Source organism: Galeopterus variegatus, unplaced genomic scaffold (assembly GCF_000696425.1).
Source record: "Galeopterus variegatus unplaced genomic scaffold, G_variegatus-3.0.2 Scaffold7478, whole genome shotgun sequence".
In the NCBI taxonomy this organism is placed as follows: Eukaryota; Metazoa; Chordata; class Mammalia; order Dermoptera; family Cynocephalidae; genus Galeopterus; species Galeopterus variegatus.
In genome coordinates, this window is record NW_007733589.1 from 40649 (window position 1) to 48941 (window position 8293).

Genomic DNA, 8293 nt, shown 5'->3' on the forward strand with positions numbered 1-8293 from the left:
TTCTCCAGGCTCATCCATGTTGTTGCAAATGGGAGAATTTCATTCTTTTTAATGGCAGAGTAGTATTCCGTGGTGTATATATACCACATTTTCTTTATTCAGTCATCCATCGATGGACATTTAGGTTGGTTCCTTATCTTGGCTATTGTAAACAGAGCTGTGGTGAGCATGGGAGTGCAGGTATCCCTTTGATGTGCTGATTTCCATTCCTTTGGATATATACCGAGAACTGGGATTGCTGGATCATAAGGAAGAGCTCTCTGTAGTTGTTTGAAAAACCTTCATAGTGTTTTCCATAATGGCTGTACTAATTTACAGTCCCACCAACAGTGTATGAGTGGCCCTTTCTCCCCACATCCTCACCAGCAGTTGTTATTCTCTTTTCGATGACAGCCAGTCTAACTGGGGTGAGATGATATCTCAATGTGGTTTTAATTTGCATTTCCCTGATGACTAGTGATGTTGAGCATATTTTAATATACCTGTTGGCCATTTGTATGTCTTCCTTTGAAAAATGTCTATTCAGTTCCTTTGCCCAGTTTTTAACTGGGTTATTTGTTTTTTTATTGTGTAATTGCTTGAGTTCCTCGTATTAAAGATTTCTTGTTATAAGGATCATATTACTATTAATATCAGTGTGGGAATTTAAATATTTGATGGTTTTGTTTTTTTGTTTGTTTGCTTACTTATTGTTTTCTTCTGTTTCTACATTTTAAGTACAGTATTAAGCATCTCATCTGTACAAGGCAGGTCAAAAGCCTTCTCCACCTGCTTACTTCTTGTCATGGTTGTAACCACCTTTCTCCCGTCAGGTACTATCGCCTGGTTGAAGCCAGTGTCCAAGTCCCTCTCTCTCTCGGACTTGCTACTCCTAGTGCTGTGTTTGGTGCTGCCTCCCTCTCTGAATTCCATCAAGGGTAGCCAGAGGAATGAGNCCTTCTCCACCTGCTTACTTCTTGTCATGGTTGTAACCACCTTTCTCCCGTCAGGTACTATTGCCTGGTTGAAGCCAGTGTCCAAGTCCCTCTCTCTCTCGGACTTGCTACTCCCAGTGCTGTGTTTGGTGCTGCCTCCCTCTCTGAATTCCATCAAGGGTAGCCAGAGGAATGAGGAAATCAAGGCATCTCTGACAAATCTCCCATGGAAACTTGGTGGCAATGTGAAGCAGTAGAAATACAATTGCAAAATATTTTTTTTCTTTCTCATTCTGATTAAAAGTCTTTGTGAATTAGATGTGTAACTAAATTCTTCTGAGTCAACAAGAAATTAGGTTAAAATATATCACACATATAAAACTAGTGGCCAATGGTGGGTGTATAGAATAAACTACCATAATGATGGCTCATGAAGTACAACATTGAGAAAATTTTCAATCATTTCAAGATATTTATTCACTTCAAAAGAAGAAATGCCAACATTCATGCAAAAATTTCCCTCTGAGTTATGGATTGAGGGCAGCCTGAAAAATTACATGCCTTTTACATTTTTCAGTATTTGAAACACCAACTTAACAATGAATAAAAGAAGAGTTTGAAAGTTTAAAAAATTACCTTTTCAGTTTTCATCATCTATGGCCCTCAATAGTTTTAAATCAATTCATCAATGATCCATTTTGGGGTATATTCCCCTGTTAAGAAAAATAATGGAATAAAGCTGGTATTTGAAACACCAACTTAACAATGAATAAAAGAAGAGTTTGAAAGTTTAAAAAATTACCTTTGCAGTTTTCATCATCTATGGCCCTCAATAGTTTTAAATCGATTCATCAATGATCCATTTTGGGGTATATTCCCCTGTTAAGAAAAATAATGGAATAAAGCTGAAATGGAGTGGTGAATATTGGGGCTATTGCCCAACATTTGGCATTTCATCTGAAAGTCATCAACGACTAAGTTCATAAGCACTATTGTACAGATTAAACCCAAACTTCTACATCAGATAACATCTTTCATTCTGAAAGTGCAGACATCTATCATCACGGTGAAAAACTCACACTATGATGTTTGCCAAATTCAACAATGTGCTACTTTGATGAAATTCCGCTTCATCAAATTTCTTACTTTCCCTAAAATTTTGTTTATGCATTTTTAAAATGTACTTTTTTGGAAAATATTGATATGAAGAATAAATATAAAAATACACTACAGGTAGAACATTGAGTAGAATCCCTGCTATATGCTAAGATTTTTATAAAAAGTATTAATAAAGAATATTAAAGTAATGAAGTATATGGTGGAAAAATTAAGTCAACAGAGTAATATAATTTTAGAGATCATGAGTTGTAGGAATTGCTTAATCTTACTCTGATTATGATGTTCAAGGAAATAAGATTTTAATTTTGAAAACAAATCCTATTAGCTTTACAGCTAATTTGTAACATCTTACTTATTAAATCAATGTTAAGTTGCTACTATATTACGAAATCTGAACACATTGCCTGCTGTACATTTGATCTATAGTATGATAGGAGTTGCTAGTGTTTCTGGGATTCATCTCCTTTCTCAGTGCACAGGAAGACCACATTTCCCAGACTTCCTTGTGGTTATGTCATGGGCTATGTGCTTGAGTTCTGGTTGCTGAAATGTGGGTAAAATACATAAAATCCTCTTGCAGGCCCAGCTTTAGACTTATTTCACACATCTTTAGTCCTTACTCTCTCTTCTGTGGTGAGTTTTATGATGCAGATGTTGTAACTACAATATGGAAGCTTCGTAAAGAAGGAGTTCCAGGTACTTTCATGTGCCTCTTTTTAGAAAAACATAAGATGATTAATTTTATGACACTCATTAGTTGATTAGGAAATCAATTAAGAATGTTAGCAATATACAAATACACTTATGGATAATTGCAGAATTATTCTTCAAAGAGCTGAGCTTCTCAACGTGCCTTGGTTTTTGAATTGGCTTATGTCTAGGCTGTGAATTCTCCCTATAAAGATTAAATGCAGGCTTTTATACACTAGAATGATAAATTATTGCCCCTTAGCTCTCTGACCCTTCATTTTACTTCTAAAGACTCCATGAAGAATAAATCACTGTGGATCTCTGCAGGTTAAAATACTTTATCATGTCACCTTGTGGTGATTGTGTGTATGTTACCACTGATTTATATGCCCCTTCAGCATGACAAATTTTGAAATCAGGGAGGAGTGTCAACAACTTTGCCTCCAGAGATTGTCTATGAAGGAGAGGAGGGAGGTGAAACTATAGATAGGAGAAGATTTTAGTAATAAAGGCCTAGTAGTGGCCAGTTTCATGTTTCCCTATTGTTCCTGGAAAAGAGCTGAGTAACGTGTCTCAGGCCCTTTGGAGCTACTATGAGCCAAAGTACCAATTTATGGCAAATAAAGTATTGACTAAAAAGATCAGTCCTAGCCCGAAAAGATCCCAACTGAAATCCACACTCAGATAAATAAAATTGAGAAATTGCAGTAAACCAAAGGAAAAAAAAAAACAACCCTCAGGTGTAGCAAGCAAGAACAAAACAGTGAAAAAAAATTATCTTCACAAGGTCATCTTTTAGATTAATAGCATATTCTAATTAGCAGTAAAGGAAGCCAGAAGAAAATAAAGTGATAACTCCCATAATTTAGACAAAAATAATAGCCTCCTGGGACTATATTAGCCCATGTAGCAGTCATAAGAATGTGTCTTTCATGTTTCTGACAGAGGGGAGGGTAATTCACTGACAATGTCAGCTGATATGTTCTGAAACCCATCAACAAGCTTGCCCCAGTGCCACCTATCCCATGGGCTGCTCCCAGAGTGCCTGAGCTCAGCAAGTAAGCTCAGGCAGGATCATTCCTGGAAGACACAGTGACTCTGATGGGTAACCTTGCATAAAGGACTCCCCATTAGCCTTATGGAATTTTGGTAGATCTGTAATGCTCTTCCTTTCCTTCCATTCCTCTTTCCTTCACAGAGGTCAGACTTGTATTGTGGGCTGACTGTTCTTTCACCCTCCTCTGGATTCTTTCCACAGTAGATGTACGATTTGTTGTATTGTCTGAGATGTGACTCTATCTGACTTAAAAGCTGATATGTTAGATGTTTCATGGATCTGGGAGAAGACATGAGACTCTTTGCCTTGTCCCCAAGTCACACAGGGGTGATGCTGTGGCTCCAGATAGATACTGCATGAAATGTGGGTTCACACTGCAGCTGGGAACTGAGTTGGGGAACCTCGCTATTTTATAGCAAGAAATAAATAAGCCTACTCTTTCTCCCATGGAGAGGAGAGGACAGTCACCTTATACTTCAAGGTTGTTCACCTTGACCCTGAAAAAGGGTCCAGGTAGAGAGAGGTCAGGGGTTAACATTTCTAGCATACCTGAGATAGGAGGTGCTCAATTTCCCTGGGCTCGGGTTACAGGACACACCACTGGGTTTCAAGCCACTCCCCAAGGTCTCAGTCCCCTCTTCTAGCCCCTCCCCTAGAGGAAAGTAACTGTTGCTGGTTAGACCTATTTTTGGCACCAGCACAGGGAAATTGAGACCAAAAGTGGCTGGCTCATACAAATACAGTGGCTGGAGATGCTCAGTAGAGAAGGGTTATATAATCTTGGTAGCTGAGCATGCTCAGTAAGTGGAATTTATCCTTTGAATGACCTTCTACTAGAGGTGCTAAATAGCACAGGGTATTCTTGAATACTTTCACTACAGGATTTGACCAATGAATATGCTCCAAAAAGAGACAAAATGAGCATGTGCCAGACTATGTGGCATAACAGGGAACCACTCCCTTAACTGAATAGTCATTAGGTAGCATACATAAGTATCAGATAGCAAAACTATAAAAGCTGGATCTCAGCAGAAAATGGAGCTGCCACGCACTCTCTGACAGCCAGCCCACACTCTGCCTGCGAAGTGTATTTCTTTCTTTCTCTTTCAAACTTACTTTCAGCAAGCAGCTGCTCACTCTATTGAGCCAGCTACACTCTGTACTAAACTTAAATTGTGAATTTATTCCTTTTATGGTTAACTTGGAGTGGGCCCTGCCCAGTCTCTAGAGCTAGGCTGCACTTTCTCTGCGAAGTCTGTATCTGTTACATTAATCCCGTTTTTATCTCCTATGTGACTTTGCTCTTGAATTTTTTGCTGTGGTGGAATCAAGAAACTGGTAAGATGATGGTGCGGGTTGAGTCCAACTTAGACCCTCTCAGACTCTCTCTGACTCAGGCCTCTCAGACCCTCTCCTCTGACATCATACCCAGCAAGATATGTGGGAATGCTTTAGACCTATGGAGAGTGTCTTCCACCAACAGATATTCTCCACATCTATGGGTTGAGTCCCACTTAGACCCTCTCAGACTCTCTCTGACTCAGGCCTCTCAGACCCTCTCCTCTGACATCATACCCAGCAAGGTATGTGGGAATGCTTTAGACCTATGGAGAGTGTCTTCCACCAACAGATATTCTCCACATCTAATCTTGTTTTGACACCACTCCTCAAAGGACTCAGATTAACACACCTCAAACTCTTGTCCCCCAAAATAGAACAAACAAATGAACAGCAGCAATAAAAAGCCACAGAGAGTTCAACCCTAACCAACTTCCCTCAAAGAAAATAACTGTTCTTCAGAGAGAACAAAATATATCCAAGAAGCAAGATCAGAAATATATTAAGAAATGAAGACCAACAAAAACGTACATTGTTCATGCATTTGATGATCCACCTAGTAAATATTTCAATTTTTCTTAATTTATAAACTTAATGTGACTATGTGAGCACAAAACAAAAAAATGTCAGCCCTTTTGTGTGTGTGTGTGTGTGTGTGTGTGTGTGTGTGTNATGTGACTTTGCTCTTGAATTTTTTGCTGTGGTGGAATCAAGAAACTGGTAAGATGATGGTGCGGGTTGAGTCCAACTTAGACCCTCTCAGACTCTCTCTGACTCAGGCCTCTCAGACCCTCTCCTCTGACATCATACCCAGCAAGATATGTGGGAATGCTTTAGACCTATGGAGAGTGTCTTCCACCAACAGATATTCTCCACATCTAATCTTGTTTTGACACCACTCCTCAAAGGACTCAGATTAACACACCTCAAACTCTTGTCCCCCAAAATAGAACAAACAAATGAACAGCAGCAATAAAAAGCCACAGAGAGTTCAACCCTAACCAACTTCCCTCAAAGAAAATAACTGTTCTTCAGAGAGAACAAAATATATCCAAGAAGCAAGATCAGAAATATATTAAGAAATGAAGACCAACAAAAACGTACATTGTTCATGCATTTGATGATCCACCTAGTAAATATTTCAATTTTTCTTAATTTATAAACTTAATGTGACTATGTGAGCACAAAACAAAAAAATGTCAGCCCTTTTGTGTGTGTGTGTGTGTGTGTGTGTGTGTGTGTGTAAATATTGGTAGGCTAGTTTTAAAATTTATATAGAAATTATGTGGAAAGAGCTAATACTTTCAAATAAAGGAAAAACAACTTGGTCTCTGGAGATTGGGGCATTATAATTAACAATAATTAGAGCTCTTTCACATTTGTTCAAGCATAGACAGCATAAAGAGCCAATAAATATGCCCCTATATTGACTACATGAATAGTGGCAAAGGCAGTACTGCAGAGGAAAAAAAAAGGTGCAGGGTCAGTTGCATATCTGTATGGTCAAAAATGAACTGTGATGCCTATCTGATACAGTGCACAAAAAATAATTCCAGGCAGATAATTACTCTAAGTTTGAATGGTAAAATATAGATCTTTTAAACATAATATAGCAGAATATCTTCATGATTTTAAGTTAGAACCTTTAATGAGACAGGAGAAAGGTCTAACCATAAAAGAAAAATTTTAGCAATTGCCACACACTAAATAAAGAACATTATTCTTTATATACAACATCAAGATTCTTAAAACGACTGGCCATAAAGTACAAAAAGATCCTGGAAACTCATATAAAGATTCCTACAAGTCTGTAAGGAAAATTCTTCAATGGGCAACTCACGAAAGATGTAACATCAATAAATATTTGAAAATAAGTTCAACATCATTACTCATCGAGGAAAGGCAAATTAAAAACATAAGAAAAGTTCCTGCAGTTCCACTAGAATGGCTAAAATTAAAAAGACTGACACATATGAGATAGTTCTGAAACTGTGCAGCAATAGGAACTGTCATATATGACTGATGGAAGTAAAGCTTGATTCAATCACTTTGAAAAACAGTTTTTAACTAGTTCTTTAATTTTAAGATATGCATAACCTATAATCAAGTAATTTCACTCCTAAAAATGTACCCAACCCAGATCAACGTACATGCACGACAGAGGTAGCAGTATTTTTAATTGCCCCAGAATGCAGCTAATCCAAACATCCAGGGGGAGGGGAGGCTGGGAGAAATTGGTGGAGGGCCACAAAAATGTTTGCATTGTGTAATGATAAAATTTTAAAAATATTAAATTTAAAAAATATAAAATCAGCACAAAAAATGTGATATACTCACGCAAATTTCTTATGTCTTGCAAAAATCACACAATTAGACCTCTTCATAGACAGGAAGTAAATAAGTATCCAGAGTTTTGCTACACACATTGGATGCTAATTTCAGTTACCACCCTTAAAGGTCACCACAACTAGCTTGTTTAGTTTCTCAAGATCCAAGTAAGAGTACCTTAGTTTTCCCAACCTCACCTACTCAGTGGCTTGACGGAATGGGTTATTATAAAAGTGAAGTTTTGATTTGTAAAACTCTGTCCCCTATGAGACTATTTTTTCCTTATTGTATTCAATTGCACCAGATCACACATGTAAAATTTCAGATTATCTATCTATCCATCGTCTGTGCATACAATTAGTCATTCAGAGGGGCAGCAGGCAATTTTCCATTTTTAATGCAAATATATCACTACACACATCATACACTACATGTAACTTAAAAAAAGACGACAAAAAAACACTCAAAAATTTGTATGTCACAGAAAGCCATCAGTTTCTGTTATTCAGTGGAGGACCTGTTTCTGAATTTTAGTGTGTATACTTATTGATGTAACTTTATTTACTTTCTATAATCCTTGTTTGTAGACCTCCTAATCAATCAGAGACATCTAGGATGGTCAAAGATAAAATGGTCAAAGTAACAACTGTTATTGTTACTTATTGTTATTCAAATTACCTCTTTAAACATATGTCAGAAACAAAGCAGCTGGAGACAAAACATCTTTTAAGCCAGAGCTAATTTTTCATAAGAAAAAAGGGCTTCTGGTCAAGATGGCAGAATAGATGGTCCCCAGCGTCACTCTCTCCCACAAAGCAACCAATTTACAACTATTAAAAAGCAATGA